The following is a 15234-nucleotide window of genomic DNA, read 5'->3' as shown; positions in this document are numbered from 1 at the left end:
GTCTATGGTATTCTTGGTTTAGCAGCCTGAATGGACTAAAACAATGGCTCTGGAAATTGCTCAGTTCAGTGATTTGAAGGAGAGGATAAGGAAATGTTCACACACCAGACTCTGGGGAGGGGAAAGTGTGTGTCTAGAAAGAAAACAGTGCTTTGTCTCACTGCTTTGACTTGTTTCTAGTTATGGGATTTCATCTGTTTTGAATTTTATAAACATTTCAATAATGTATGAGATTTTTGGGATGATGAAAAGAGAAAATGGGTTCAAAAGGGTTAAGAAACAGTAATCTAAGCAAGTTTCCATATTTGGAGGATAAGTGCAAGCACCTGAAATCGAGTCTCTTCATACAGACTTTAAATTCAACAGGAGCACAAGAATACCACCCGTAGCCCATGACGTCAGCATGAGAAGAGACAGAATACCCCAAACTTCAAATTACCAACAAGGAGAGAAATGAAGGCTGTATCCCAAGAGAGCTCCTATCACTTGTCACTCTAAGCTGGGTAAGAGCATGGGAGAGAGACTTAAAATCTCCAGGAAAAAGAGTAAAGAGACAGGGAGCACTTAGCCGTAGTGTAGACAAAAACACTCACAGAAAGAGCAAGTTTTAAAACTAAGTGAAATGTCTACCACACAGTGAGGGAGAAGGTGCTTGAAAGTGAACAGAACCAGAAATAGCCGCTACAGGAAAGCATTACTTTGTGGGAGAATCAGGTAAACCAAAAAAGGGTGGTGCACCTTACAGACCTGGCAATAAACGGAAAAGAAGGAACTAAGAAGAAAACTTAGGATCTTGCAGAAATGACACATAAATAAGACCTGAGGGTTCTGCTCCCCATCACTGTCCCCCAGAGACATTTTACCTTGCGGCACGGACAGCTGACAGTGTTCTTGAATTAGGAACTCTGTTAAAAATGGCTCAGCAAAAGAAAAAAAAATCAACCTAAATCTATAAAGAGATGCTATTAGAAGAACCCAGAGGGGTGCCTGCGTGGCTCAGTTGGTTAAGCATCCAACTTTGGCTCAGGTCATGATCTCATAGTTCATGGGTTTGAACCCCGTGTCGGGCTCTGTGCTGACAGCTCAGAGCCCCGAGCCTGCTTGGGACTCTGTGTCTCCCTGTCTCTCTGCCCCTCCCCTGTTGCACTCTGTTTCTCTCTCTCTCTCAAAAAGAAATAAACATTTAAAAAATTAAAAAAAGAAAAAGACAATAGATTTGGATGTTGCATGATTTAAACATCAAACAAGGGCAGTTAAATGATCAGGAAGATGAAAATAAAATAAAGAAAGGTGTAACCGAGGTGGAAGACAATGTGATCGAAATGGAAGATAGGCAAATAAAGTGCAACATATAGAATAGCAGTTCCTGAAGAAGGAAAACAAAGCAATGAAACATAACTATAATCCAAGAAAACCGCAGAAGTAAGAAAAAATGTAAATCAATATTTTAAAAGGCTCACTACATATCTAGGAAAATTTTCCAGAAAGAACTTGAGGCATTTTTGGGTAAACCATGAGATTAAAAAAAATTTTTTTTTATTGCCTTTATTTATTTTTGAAAGGCAGAGAGAGACAAAGCATGAGTGGGGGAGTGGCAGAGAGAGAGGGAGACACAGAATCTGAAGCAGGCTTCAGGCTCTGAGCTGTCAGCACAGCTGACAGGGGCTCGATGTGGGGCTCGAAGTCACGAACTATGAGATCGTGATCTGAGCTGAAGTCAGACGCTTAACCAACTCAGCCACCCAGCTGCCCCTGAACCATGAGATTTTATAGACACACACACATACCCACAATCCTCAGCACCTGTATTGATGATAGCTTACCTCAAACTGGTGGCTTAAAGAAACATAAATTTATTTTTCTACAGTTCTGGAGTCTGGAAGTCCAAAATCAAGGTATCAGTATGTTCCCTTTGAAGGGTCTATGAGAGAATCCTCTAGGCTTTTCTCAGCCTCTGGTGACTCCAGGTGTTTCTTGGCTTATGGCCACATCACACCAATCTCAATGTCTGTCTTCATGCGGCCTTCTCCTCTTTATCCCTGTGCATTTCTTTCACTTCCTCTCTCAAATTTACATCCCATCCTTTTCTCTTTTAAGAACACTTGTCATTGGGGCACCTGGGTGGCTCAATCGGTTAAGTGTCCGACTTCGGCTGAGGTCCATGATCTCACAGTTTGTGAGTTTGAGTCTCGCATCAAGGTCTCTGCTGTCAGCGCGGAGCCCGCTTCTGATCCTCTGTCCCCCTCCCTCTGCACCTCCCCTGCTCGTGCTCTCTCTCAAGAATAAATAAACATTAAAAAAAAAAAGGACACTTGTCATTAAATTTAGAGGCCACCTGGGTAATCCAAGATGACCTAATGTCAAAATTCTTGATTACATTTGAAAAGTCCTTTTTTCAAATAAGGTAACATTCACAGGGTCCAGGCATTTGGCTGAGGACATACCTGTTTTGAGTCACTATTTAGTCCACTACAGGGCCTCCCAGCTAGCAGGTCAAATTACTTATAAGGGTAAGAATATTAAACTGACATCAGACTTCTCATGAGCAACTTATAAAGGCAGTCAATAAAGGGCAGCCTTTTAACAGGCTCAAGAACAAAGACTGTGAGCCAAAGATTTTCTATCCAGCCAAGCTTACCTTCAAATATTAAGGTTAAAGGAAATGGTTTCAATATGCAGTAACTCAGGGAATACTGTATACGTGTGCCATAGAGGACTCTTTTAGAGGATGAATTTTATCTAACCAAGAGATAATTGGTAAACTTTAGCAAAAGCACTAGTAGTGAAAATGTATTTTATGATGTAATCTTATTATATTATATTATTTTATTTTATTAGCATTAATTAATTATTATGTTATTTATGTTGTAATATATTTAATTGCATAGCTAAGACTAAAACGAGGGTGAGAATATGGATTGAAGAGTAGTATCTCTATATTTTATGCTCTGGAAAAGTAAAACTAACACAACCAAAAAAAAAAAAGAGAGAGAGAGAGAAAGAGAGAGAGGGAGGGAGGGAGAGAAACAGCAAGGTAGGACAGTAAAATTGACAGTTGTATAGATAAGTGAAGAAGGATACAAATGGACATACCAGATGGCAAAGCCTTAGTAAGAAAAAAAGGGAGATTAAGGGCACTGTCAGTGGAACAAATACAAAGACAGCCCCTGGAACAGACATACAAACATTCTGAAATGCCAAAAGCAATGAACAAAGAAATTGCAAAGAAAATATGCCCAATGAAGAAGGGAAGACAGTAAATATAACACAGGCATGATTAAAACATAATGTGATCACCTTGAGACTAAACATGTAAGACAAACCAGTTAATGGAATGGACTTTTCTGGTGTCTTCTCCTTTCTTGCTATAGGGACAAATGAACCAATTCTCAAATTAGCTCACCAGGCAAAAGCAGATCCCATATTATATTTAATAGACGCACCTCAAACACAGTGATTCGAAAGACCCAAAATAAAGAAATGGCCAAAAACACACCATAAAAATAAAAACAGTAGAAAGACAGGGTAGTGACTCATATCAGTTAAAGTAAATTCAGGCCAAAAACCTTTAAATGAGACAAAAAATACACTTAAGGCTGAAAACCACAATTTGCAATGAAGAGAAATGATGAACATCTATGCACCAAATAATACAGCCACCACTAACATAAAGCAGAAATTACATCAGATGAGAATAGAAGAAGATAGAAAATAGAGACTTCAGCACCACAAACTCAGCATGACAGGTCTAACACAAAGGAAATAAAGATATACATGTTTTAAACAACTTAATAAATAATAAGGTAGAACTTGTGCGCATATGTTTAATACTATGCCCTAATAATAGAGATTATATCTTCTTTTCAAATGTAATGAACATGGATCATTTTGAAAACTTGATCATATATTCATCTTTATGGTCACACTACATGAACCCGGGTTAAGTTTGGTGGACCTCTGCTTTTATTGCATGTGATGCATGTGCAGTGAAAACCGTTCTCACTTTAACACGTATCCCTGACCTTTTCCAGACACAGCATAACTAATATCTCCTTTTGAAGGTCAGCACGTGGGCAGCTTAACATACACCAGGCTTTCAGACACCTGTGTCTCAGGATCGGTGACTCCTTTAAGTCTCCAGATCTCCTGAAGGGGTGTCTGTTGCTCGTGCTCAGGCGGATCACTCAGTGTGCCCGTCAGCTGTGCCCTGCGGTCTGTGCTGTGGCCTGTGAGATGGATGGCATCATCACATTGCCACTCAGCAAGGTCAGTGGCAAACATGGGAAACTACAGGGTGGTCGTACGTGAAATACGTGCAGAAAACAAAAGCTGAGCGTGGCTTCCGTAGCACAAATACAAAATGCCCCGAATGCTTTTCCCGCAGTGGTTTTGTCGTTCGCTGTATGGTCTGACTGAATCCACAACTATTCATTCTGATATTTAGTAATTCCTTTTTTTTTGTTTGTTTGATAAATAAACAATGTGGGGAACAATATACTTTTTTAAAAAGTACGTGCTTGGGGCGCCTGGGTGGCGCAGTTGGTTAAGCGACCGACTTCAGCCAGGTCACGATCTCGCGGTCCGTGAGTTCGAGCCCCGCGTCAGGCTCTGGGCTGATGGCTCAGAGCCTGGAGCCTGCTTCCGATTCTGTGTCTCCCTCTCTCTCTGCCCCTCCCCCGTTCATGCTCTGTCTCTTTCTGTCCCAAAAATAAATAAACGTTGAAAAAAAAATTAAAAAAAAAAAAAGTACGTGCTTAGTGAAAAAAATTATTACTATCTTTTTTATTCTTGGGGAAGTTATGATGAACATGTAATTCACAGTAAATTTTTGTGACATTCACCATCCAGCCAGGGACTGGCCACAAGAAAACCTGTGGACAAAATCTACTAAAGGACTGTCAGCATCTATTTCAGAAGTTAGTGGTTATTTTAAGAAGATTGTAGGGGCGCCTGGGTGGCTCAGTCGGTTAAGCGTCCAACATCATCAGCTCAGGTGATGATCTCGCGGTTTGTGAGTTTGAGCCCCGCGTCAAGCTCTGTGCTGACAGCTTGGGAGCCTGGATCCTGCTTCAGATTCTGTATCCCACCCCCCCACCCCCCGCCCCTTCTCTGCTTGTACTCTCTCTTTCCCTCCCTGAAAAGTAAATAAACATTAGAAAAATTTTTTTAAAAAGATCATACTTGAAGTTGGCTATTTAACATAAGTGGATACCAAAAATGTATTTATGTATCACGGTGAAGCAGTGCTGACGTTGTATTTAGATCAAATGTCTGTTTTTCTTTTTCTCTTTAAAAAATTTTTAACGTTTATTCATTTTTGAGAGACAGAGAGAGATGGAGTGCCAGCAGGGGTGGAGCAGAGACAGAGGGAGGCACAGAATCTGAAGCAGCTCCAGGCTCTGAGCTGTCGGCACAGAGCCCGACGTGGGGCTTGAACTCATTGACGGGACCACGAGATCATGACCTGAGCTGAAGTTGGAGGCTTACCGGACTGAACCACCCAGGTACCCCCAAATGTCGGTTTTTCTACATGAACTTTTGTATTTTCAGTAATGGTGCCCCCATCATTTGGTTCCAGCAGGACTGCTCAGCCTGTGCCTTGATAGTGGCCAGGAAAGTCCAGGACCTCCAAATGCAGCATGCAGAGACAGTGGGTGATGCAAAATGAGGCCCTTTCTCAGAAAATAATTCAACCCGAAAAAGTAAGAGATATCTTGCATTGAATGTGGAAGATTTCCCGGCCAGAAATGAGAGGAAAGGGTTTCTAGCTGCTCCAGTAGAGATGTTACTCTTCCCTGTCCAGCAACCAAGGGCTGCTATGGCAGAGGCGTGTGGTCCTGTTTGCTTTTCTTATGTCGGTCTACGGGGCTGCGGGCACCAGCAAGAGGCTGTATTCTCACCCTGGGGCTGGCTCTCAGTGAGAGAGGCACTGAGCCCCTGCAAGGTGACTCCTTCTTCCAGACACTGCATCTTGGCCTGGTTTGGCTTTGCCCTCCCATGTACGTTCATGTCACATATTTCCAGATTTTTTCCAGAGGCAGCAAGGCAAAGCTCTTCCTGCTAAAACATGAAGGGAGGGGCCTTGCTGTATGAGAGCTAGTAACCATGAGGAAAAGGTTTTTGCTTTATAATTTTATTCAAAAAGAAACAAAAGACACCCCAAACAAAAACAACCATGCATGTTGCACACAAAACTGCAAAAAAATACTTTTTATAGGATTAAGTCCTAATTCCTGTATCAGATGTGAGTTGGTGTTTCAACAACAGCTAATTCAAGGGAGGTTCAAGGCCGTACAAAAGGGAGCCTTCGTATTTTAGCACGGCCGCGAAAATACACATTTGCCTGTGAGCGCTCAGGAAACAAAGTCCAATCTGAAAGAAATTAGTCTCATGGTATTTCAGGCAGGAAGTTTAAAATAAACGTTAACTATTGTCTTCTTTTTCCTTTTCAGATTGGTTTTCCCTCCAAACTGTGCTTTGAATTCTGTTATCTCCAAGGTTGGAGCTGGAGCAGGAGTTGGGATTACACAAAGTGTGGAGGAAGGCACAACTTTTTAGCTGGTGGATACGGTATCAGCTCTGTGGGCTCAATAGAATTCTCAAGGCCTTGTGAGTTTTGAAAACTGCCGTATTGCCTCTAATTTAAGACTCACTCTATTTTTCTTACATGTCAAAATAAATAAAAAAAAAATAAAAAAAAAAGAAATTGCCCCATCACGCAGAGCGAGTTAAAAAGTTTTCAAAGCTGGGGGGAATTGTTGTGACCATTTCATGCATCATTAAAAAAAAAAAAAAAGCCTGTTATTCAGAATTCAAAATCTGTAGAAAATTTCTAGTGACTTTCACTAGAAGCTGTTTAATGTTTATCCTTAAAAAAAAGGAAAAACGAAACTATAAGCTTAACCAAAGAGGAAACGCCAGTAAACCCCTAGGATTCTCCATGATGCCTTCAAATTATATTGTCAATCTTAAGTGTGCTAATGAGGCCAAACTCTTAAGCGTGGCTGAAAAGCAGCCGGTCCCCACCAGGCCATGAAATAACTGGGGGTACAAAATGATTTGGAAGAATATTTAATCTCTGATTATGAAAGAAGCCAGAGTTAAGCTTTGGTAATTGTGAATGGTGTAGAGTCTGTGTCTAGAATCGTTTTTTTGTACATGGACATCCATTGTTCCAGCACCATTGGTTGAGAAGACCATGTCTTTTCTCCATTGTATCACTTTGCTCCTTGTCAAAGATCAGTTGACAATACTGATGGGAGTCTGTTTCTGGGTTCTCTGTTCTGTTTCATTGGTCTGTTTGTTCTTTTGCCAATACCACACCCTCTTCATTACCTCAGCTTTGTGGGAAGACTTGAAATTTGATAGTGTCAATCTTCCAGCTTTGTTTTTCTCCTTCAATACTGTGTTGACTATTCTGGATAGTCTGTGTCGCCTCTCCACGTAAACTTTAGAATCAGGTTATTGGTATCCACAAAATAACATGCTGGGATTTTAGTGGGATTGCATTGAACTTATAGATCAAGTTAGGAAGAACTGACATCTTGAAAATACTGAGTCTTTCCATCCGTGAACATAAGACATCTCCCCATTTATTCTTTATTGAATTCTTCTCGAATACTCTTATCAGAGTTTTATAGTTTTCCTCATATAGATCTTATACATATTTTGTTAGATTTTTATTTCATTTTGGAGGGTGCTAATATAAATAGTGTTATGTTTTGGCTTTGTTTTTTTATTTGAGAGAGAGAGGATTTCCAGCAGGCTCCACACTCAGTGTGGAACCTGGTACAGAACTTGATCCCATGACCCAGAGATCATGACCTGAGTCGAAATCAAGAGCCAGATGCTCAATCAGCTGTGCCACCCAGGAGCCCCAGTGTTATGTTTTTACTTTCAAATTCCCCTGTTCATTGCTGGTATATAGGAAATGATAGCAGCATATAATTGCACAGATGTGTGAACGCTAAAGTAATTTAAGAGTATATACAGTTAATTTAGCTCCCCAAGCTCTCCCTGTCTTTTTCCCTCCTCTCTTTCTTTCTAACTTCTTTATTTACTTCCTTCTTTCCTTTCTTTCTCCCACTGAAGGGCTTCTATTCAAGTGATAGAGCATCTTACAATCAGTAGCATCTCAGAATTGGGGAAATAGCATCTCGTGTTGCTTGATATGGGATAAAGGGATGGGGATGACTTCAAACAGGTGGGATTATTGGCTCTCTTTAGAGAAGATACTGAAGAGATCAAATCACCATAAAAGAGTCAAGTGCAGATAGACATAAGCAAGGGCTGGGTTCCTTCCGCCTATTTGGAGCGGGTGGAGAAAGGGTGGCTCTGGGTTTTGTGAGCGTGGCAAGTGGGTCAGATGGGCAGAAAGCAACTCTCAAAAGAAGGGAGGCAGTGAAATTTGAGCATTTAGAGATCATGTGCACAACCTTCCTCAGGGCTTTTGCATCTACTTGTTCTCTTTGACCAGGCCATTCTTCCCCTAGATAGCCTCATGGCTTTCTTCCTCATCTGCTATAAGTTTTTGCTTATACTTCAATTTCTCACTGAGGTTTTCTTTGACCACCACACTAACAATGACAAAGTCCTACTCCCTATATTCCCTAATGTCCTTCTCTGCATTTTCTCCCACAGCAGTGCAAGGAACAGAGAAAGAAACTGAAAGAACAGGGAGAAGGGGAAAGTGTGTCTCCCCTTATTTTTCAACAGGGAGAATTAAGCCTCTTATTTTTAATTTGCTCGTGCTCTTAAATGCGCCAGAATCTAGAATAATGCATAGGGTAGAAACTCACTAAATATTTGTGGGATGAATGAGGGATCCTGGTGTGACTGTCGGAATGCTTCATCTATGAGTTCAAACCCCAATTACAAATTGTGTTCCATGTAAACATAGTTCCAAGGGATGTGAATAGGCATTTCCCCCCTTGTTCAGCATTTGTTCTGTGTCATCTTTTCCTTTATCCTCATTTAAAAGAAATGATTGTGACATAACTTATATGCAGTAAAATTAACCTTTTAGGTGCATTCAACTCTATGAGTCTTGACGAACGCACAGTTGTATAGTCATTGCCCCTACTGTGATGTAAAATATTTCCTTCACTCCAAAAACTTCCCCCTTGTCCGTTTCTAGTAAACCTTTCCCCTACTCCCAGACTTTGGTGGCCACTTGGCAGCTTTCTACTCTTACAAGTTTTGCCCATTCCAGGATGTCACATGAATGGTATTATACAATATGTAGCCTTTTGAGCCTGGCTTCTTTCCCTTCATACAATGTACTTGACATTCAACCATATGGCTGCATGTGTCAGTAGTTTATTCTTTTTTGCTGTGGAGCAGTATTCCCTTGTATGAATGTATCCGTTTGTTCACCCATTCATTCATTAACTGTGGAGGGGAGGAAACACACTTTTTCCTCTACCCTCTGAGGTTCAGTGGCTGGAGCCCTGCAAACTGAACTGACAAAAGACGAATTAACAGGAGAAAAAAAAGGTTTATTTCATATGTGCATAAGAAGGGCTTCACAGAAATCAAAACCCCACAGGAGCCTGGGTGGCTCAGTTGGTCAAATGTCTACTTCTGCGCAGGTCATGATCTCCTGGTTCGTGGGTTCGAGCCCCGCATCAGGCTGACAGCTCAGAGTCTGGAGCCTTCTTCAGATTCTGTAGTCTCTCTCTCTTTGCCCCTCCCCCACTCGCAGTCTGTTTCTCTCTCTCTCTCTCTCTCTCTCACTCACTCAAAAATAAATAAGCGTTAGAAAAAAAATGAAATTAAAACCCTAAAGAGGCAGCTAGACCTTAAAGCTTATCCACCATTTTAGCAAAAGGGCAATAAATTTGCAGAGCTATAACAAGACAAATGGCAAGGGTTTGAGCTTCTAGGGGTGGTAAATTGTGGGAAGGTAAATATATGGGGAAACTAATGGAAGATAAGGTTTATTTAGTGAAGGCTGTTTGTGTATGTCCATCTTGGTGCCGACTTTCCATCTGCTTTGTGGCCATAAAACTCCCCCAGGAGAGGGCATTTACGGCAGCCCTCATTTCTCAGAAGTTTCCATTCTTTATCGGATAGGGGAGGCTCTGAGAAGGCCTGTTTCTTCATCCTTTGATTCTCAATTGGCTGTAGCTCCAAATTATCTTTACCCCAAAGCGGCATATTTTGGGGTGGCATATTCTGGTCCCCTTCCGAGGACATTTGCCCTGTTTCCTGTTGTGGGTGATGATGAATGAAATGCTTTGAGCATTTGTGTCCTAGTTTGCTGTGAATGTAAGTTTTTTTTTTCCCACTTGGATCGATACCTCGGAGCGAGATTTCTGGCTGTATGGTAAGCGTACATATGGCCTGAACGTGAGGACAAAGAGAGGGTGGCCATCCACAAGCCAGGAAGAAAGCTTTCACCACAAACCGACCGTGCCTCCAGAACTGTGAGAAAATACATTTCTGTTGTTTAAGTCACCTGGCCTATGGAAGTTTCTTATGGTAGCCCAAGCTAAGACAGTATGTATTTGACTTTATTTTTAAAAATTGCCCAACTGTTTCCCAAAGCTGTGGTACCATTTTGCACCCTGACCAGCAGGATTACCAAAGTCTCATCTGCTCTGCATTCTCACTAGTACTTAGTATTGCCAGTTTTTTTAAAAAGTCATTCTAATAGGGTGTATGTTTTAAATTTTCACTTCCCTATTTACTAATGATGTTGAACATCTTTTCATGTTTAACAGGGTTTTCAACCAAGTGGAACAGATTTCTTTCTTTACTGCAGGACTGCACTCAGTCTTACTATATTAATGCACAGTGTGAACTGCCTAATGGGAAGATTGCTGGGACTATAATTTTGACTTGACCGGAACTCTTATCTCATGGTCAAGATTGCAAGGCTAGGATTCCAGTGAGAACATTTTAGCAAATGCTGGCCTGAGTATATGGTCAAGTACACACTCTTTTGTGGAGCATTAATCTGTTTGCAACCAACTCATTCAGTCTTACTTCCCTTCGGTCCCTATACCCAAGAGAAATATTTTTGAGGTATCAGTTATTCCACCTCCAAGCCTTTGCTCATGCCATTCTACCTGCTTGAGATGCCTTCCCCCCTTCCCTTCTTCTCCCTGAACTCACCCAGCTTTGCCCATCTGGCTCACGCCCACAGGGAGCTTTTCCTGCCCACAGTGATCTTTCTCAGACCTCCCGATGACTGGGCCACTCATGGGGACTCTTGATCACATCCTGCCTAGCTTTTTTCTATATTTTCCCCAAAGTTGCTCTGCTCTGCTTTTGTAATGGGATAGTTAGTGGAAGGCTCTGATATCCTAGACTTTTTAAAAAGTCCCCTGATGCATTGAGTTGTGTGCATAGCTCCTGCTTATAAACCCCTGTTGAATTCAGCTAAAGTAAATTAATAGCCATTTATATCAGCTCACTTAAATGTTAACTCTCCACTTATCCAGGCACCAAGAACAAAGGTCGGAAAGAGAAGTTTGTTCACAGTTCCTGACTGAACGGGGAGAAGACATTTAATGGAAACATGAACCTCATGCCTGGGTCTCCTGGAACTTGTAGCTGAACCTAGGAGTTTGTGGCCAAGCCTACCAACCACATCCCCCAACGATTTCTTCTCTTTTGGCACGTTGGTCTTGGAGTTGGGAGAGGAGAGCACCCAGTCCATTCTTATCTTTAAAGAGAGAAGAAACAGCGAAGTCTGTGACATTCAGGTTTCTGTGCCCTCTCTCCTCTCGCTGGTCATCTTGCCCAGCTCAGCAGACTGTGCATACCCAGCTCACTAGCCAGAGAACTGGCTAGCTCAGGCAGCTGGTGAGTCAAGAATGTGCTCAAGTGTGGTTGTCAAGAGTGGTACAGCCGATCTCCCACATCTTAGCCTTTTCTGAGCACCTGAGCCCTGCGGTAGCATCAGACTGGGCGGCACAAACGGGCGTGCAGCCAGGAATCAGTCGGTGGGAACACGACATGCGCAGTTCTGCGGTGACCACACCCTGTAGCTTTCTGTCCTTTGTCCTCTCAGCATACATAGATGGAGCATCTACTATATATCGGGCACTAGGGATTCTTGGGGGATACAGGTATGAATGTAACATGATCCTTGACCCAAGGAACTTCTAGTTTTCATGGGAGACAAGCATATAAATAAAACCTTCCAACAGACCCCTAGATGTAAGCCATAATTCCTAGCCTGTGCTACTGACGGTGGTAGGAGTTGGGATAGAGATCCTACTAGAAGTCACAGATTTGCATTGCTCTGACTCCCACCCACAGAAGTCTAGGAGTTTCTAGGGTCTTCCATAAGGTTATGAAGACCTCTTGGCTGCCACAGTGCAACACAGGTCTTCTTCCTCTGTCTGCCCATGCTCACTGTGGTCAGCAGTCCTGGATCCAGTGACATGTAGATATGAATGCCCGCCCAAGGCACCCTGCACTGCAGATACTGGCTGAAGGCACTATATACATGTCTCCTCCCACTTCTGTGACAGGAGACATGCCAACCACTATGGCCAACTGCCCAAGCCCCCATGACGATTCTTTACTCAAACCTGTTTCAACAGTAACTTCGAGTGGGCCTGAGTCCTCTTCACCCCAACTTGAACTCCATTCTGTTAACAACACTCCAGAGCTATACTTCTTAATGTATAAGTCAAACTACAGTGGCATTTGGGCTGCCCTAGTGCCTGCAACACTCCTGAACATTGGAAACAGGCATCGACTTCCTCCAGGTGGACGCAGCCCCATGCAAGTGTGCATGGCTCGGTAAGTGAACGACAGCTTGGGTTTCAACCCCAACTCACCCCCTTGGCTGGTTGTCCTTGGCAGGACACAACCTAGCCAAGGGACGATCCTGATGACATGGCCCCTGGCTGTATTATTACAAGACACTGGCTGTCTTCACAGTTGTTTGCTGGACATTCATGGCCATTTCCCGAGGTTTTGTCTGACTTGAACTCCAGGGTAGGTCTCTCGGGGGCTGTTTCCCGAGGTTTTGTCTGACCTGAATTCAAGGGTAGGTCTCTCAGGGTCTTCCATCTTGACCTTCTGGTCACGTGGCAATTGACCCTTCCGAGGGTGGCATATCTACTGGGTGCACCTGGTCTTTTCCGGAGACTGCTCCGGCTACCAGCTTGAGGGAGGGGATGCCACTCTGTTCTGTACTCTGCCTACCAACTGCATGTGCCTGGATTTTCATTAATTCCTCATGGCATCACTGAGACAACCTTATAGCATTTAACAAGTTTTCACTCAAGTTTCAAAGATAAAGGAAGGAACATACATATGTGGTTGATGAAATATATATGTATACACACACACACACACACATATATGTATATATATCCCCGGGGAGATATATAGATAGATATAGATATAGATATAGATATAGATATAGATATAGATATATCTATCCCCTGCCCCAGAGCTGGAAAGAAGAGAGAGAGAGAGAGAGAGAGAGAGAGAGAGAGAGAGAGAGAGACAATGATATACATACTGATACAGATTTCCCTGGAATGAATTTACAAATATTGTATAACTAATATCTGCGCTGGGGTTTCTTACCAGACCACTGTCCTGCTGTCTTCATGCCTTGTGGCCAGGGGCAGCTCATCCCTACTGCCAGAAATCCCTGGGGCACCTCCATCCTCAAACTCAGCCCAAACCGAGCCATGGCTTCAGAGAGGAGGAAGTTGTATCCCTTCATCTCAATCCCAGGTCCTTATTTCCTGTCCCAGAATTTATTTTTTGCCAGGATGATTAACAGTTGGAATGTTACACCCTTTAGGAGAACCACACCCCCACCTACAAGAGGACTCGTCTGGCTAACAGGTTGACCACACAAAGAAGTGACATCAATATATTTTTTAAAGTTTGGTTTCCAAAGGCTAGGGATACAGGTTTACCTGTGGGCTTTTTGTGACAAAACACTTAACAGAGATCTCAGTGAAACGAGACCGTAAGTTGTTAATGACTATAGTCTCGACAGAACCCATGAGGACTGAGCTACAGGAGATCTTCAGACAGAGCTAATATAGCTCCTGTATGTTCCAAATGGGAAATGATGGGCAAATTCTTAGGGCTCAAAAGAAGTGACTTTTGGTTCGATGAAATTATGTATTACTTCATATAGCGGATGGTAGACTTGGGGGACTTTGGCAGGTGAACAATGTTGGGTAAGAAAGGGCTATGTGTAAAAAATAAGCAACCTCTGAATACATACACAAACCCTTTTTTTTTTTTTTTGCTACTCTCAAGGATTCCTGAGATGCTTTGGTGGAATAGAAACTTCAAAGTGATGCCAAGCAAGGTCCTATAGTTTCTCGGGTGACCTGTTGTACAACCGTGCTAGAAAACTTCAAGTCTGTTATTCAGAGAACTGATAGACAGCCTGTCTTTGGAAGCAAAGACCTGGGTCTGAATCTGGACTCAGCCACTTACTACCTCTGTGTTCTTGGTGATAAAGGCAATCCTATTTTTACCCCCTTTTCTTTAAAAAAATTTTTTTAATGTTTATTTATTTTTGAGAGAGACAGAGACCGGGTGTGAGCAGGGGAGGGGCAGAAAGAGAGGGAGACACAGAATCCAAAGCAGGCTCCGGCTGTCAGCACAGAGCGTGACGAGGGGCTCCAACTCACAAACCCTGAGATCATGACCTGAGCCGGTTGGACGCTTAACTGACTGAGCCACCCAGGCACCCCATTTTTCTTCCTTTTCAATGATAAAGGTAATTCTTATATCGGGACCTGCAAAATCGAGGCTTCTCCAGTGGCATGGCCCACCACACAAATAGAAACCTAAGTGTGTAGCACTTAAGGGAAATGTGTCACTGTCACAGAAACCTAGCATATGCCAGTCACAATCGCCCAACTCCGCTCTGCCTTACCTTAGCCTAGAAAATAGGAACTTTGAGCTTTATAAGGAAGTCCCCACCCTCTTGGCCATTGATTCTCTGAGTTGCCGTTTCTCATGCTCTAAAAAATCTGCTCTTGCCCCAACTCCCTCAGGAAGAGTGCTTTTTTACTGCTTGAGAAGCGCTGTCCTCCCCCAATGCATGGGTCGTTTCCCCGTGAATAAAGGACATCAAAGTCTTGCACGGTTTTATTTTTGTCATTTGACATTGGGAAAATCACTTAACCTCTCTGAATTTCAATTTCATCCTCTATAGCATGGGCATGAGAATTCTTTTGTCCACAAACTCTCAGGGTATTGTCAACATTCAGTAAGACACTACCTGGAGGG

At 42.6% G+C, this 15234-nt stretch overlaps 1 long non-coding RNA gene across 1 annotated transcript; it reads left to right on the top strand.

The window, feature by feature from the left end:
- Positions 1 to 5827: 5827 nt before the first annotated feature.
- Positions 5828 to 12165, top strand: LOC122467530. The gene is made up of 2 exons (XR_006293003.1): positions 5828 to 6609; positions 11448 to 12165. It is a non-coding gene; the product is annotated as an uncharacterized LOC122467530 (long non-coding RNA).
- The last annotated feature ends 3069 nt before the right edge of the window (positions 12166 to 15234 follow it).

This window comes from Prionailurus bengalensis, chromosome B1 (genome assembly GCF_016509475.1).
Source record: "Prionailurus bengalensis isolate Pbe53 chromosome B1, Fcat_Pben_1.1_paternal_pri, whole genome shotgun sequence".
NCBI classification, from domain to species: Eukaryota; Metazoa; Chordata; class Mammalia; order Carnivora; family Felidae; genus Prionailurus; species Prionailurus bengalensis.
This window is presented reverse-complemented; position numbering and strand designations above follow the sequence as displayed.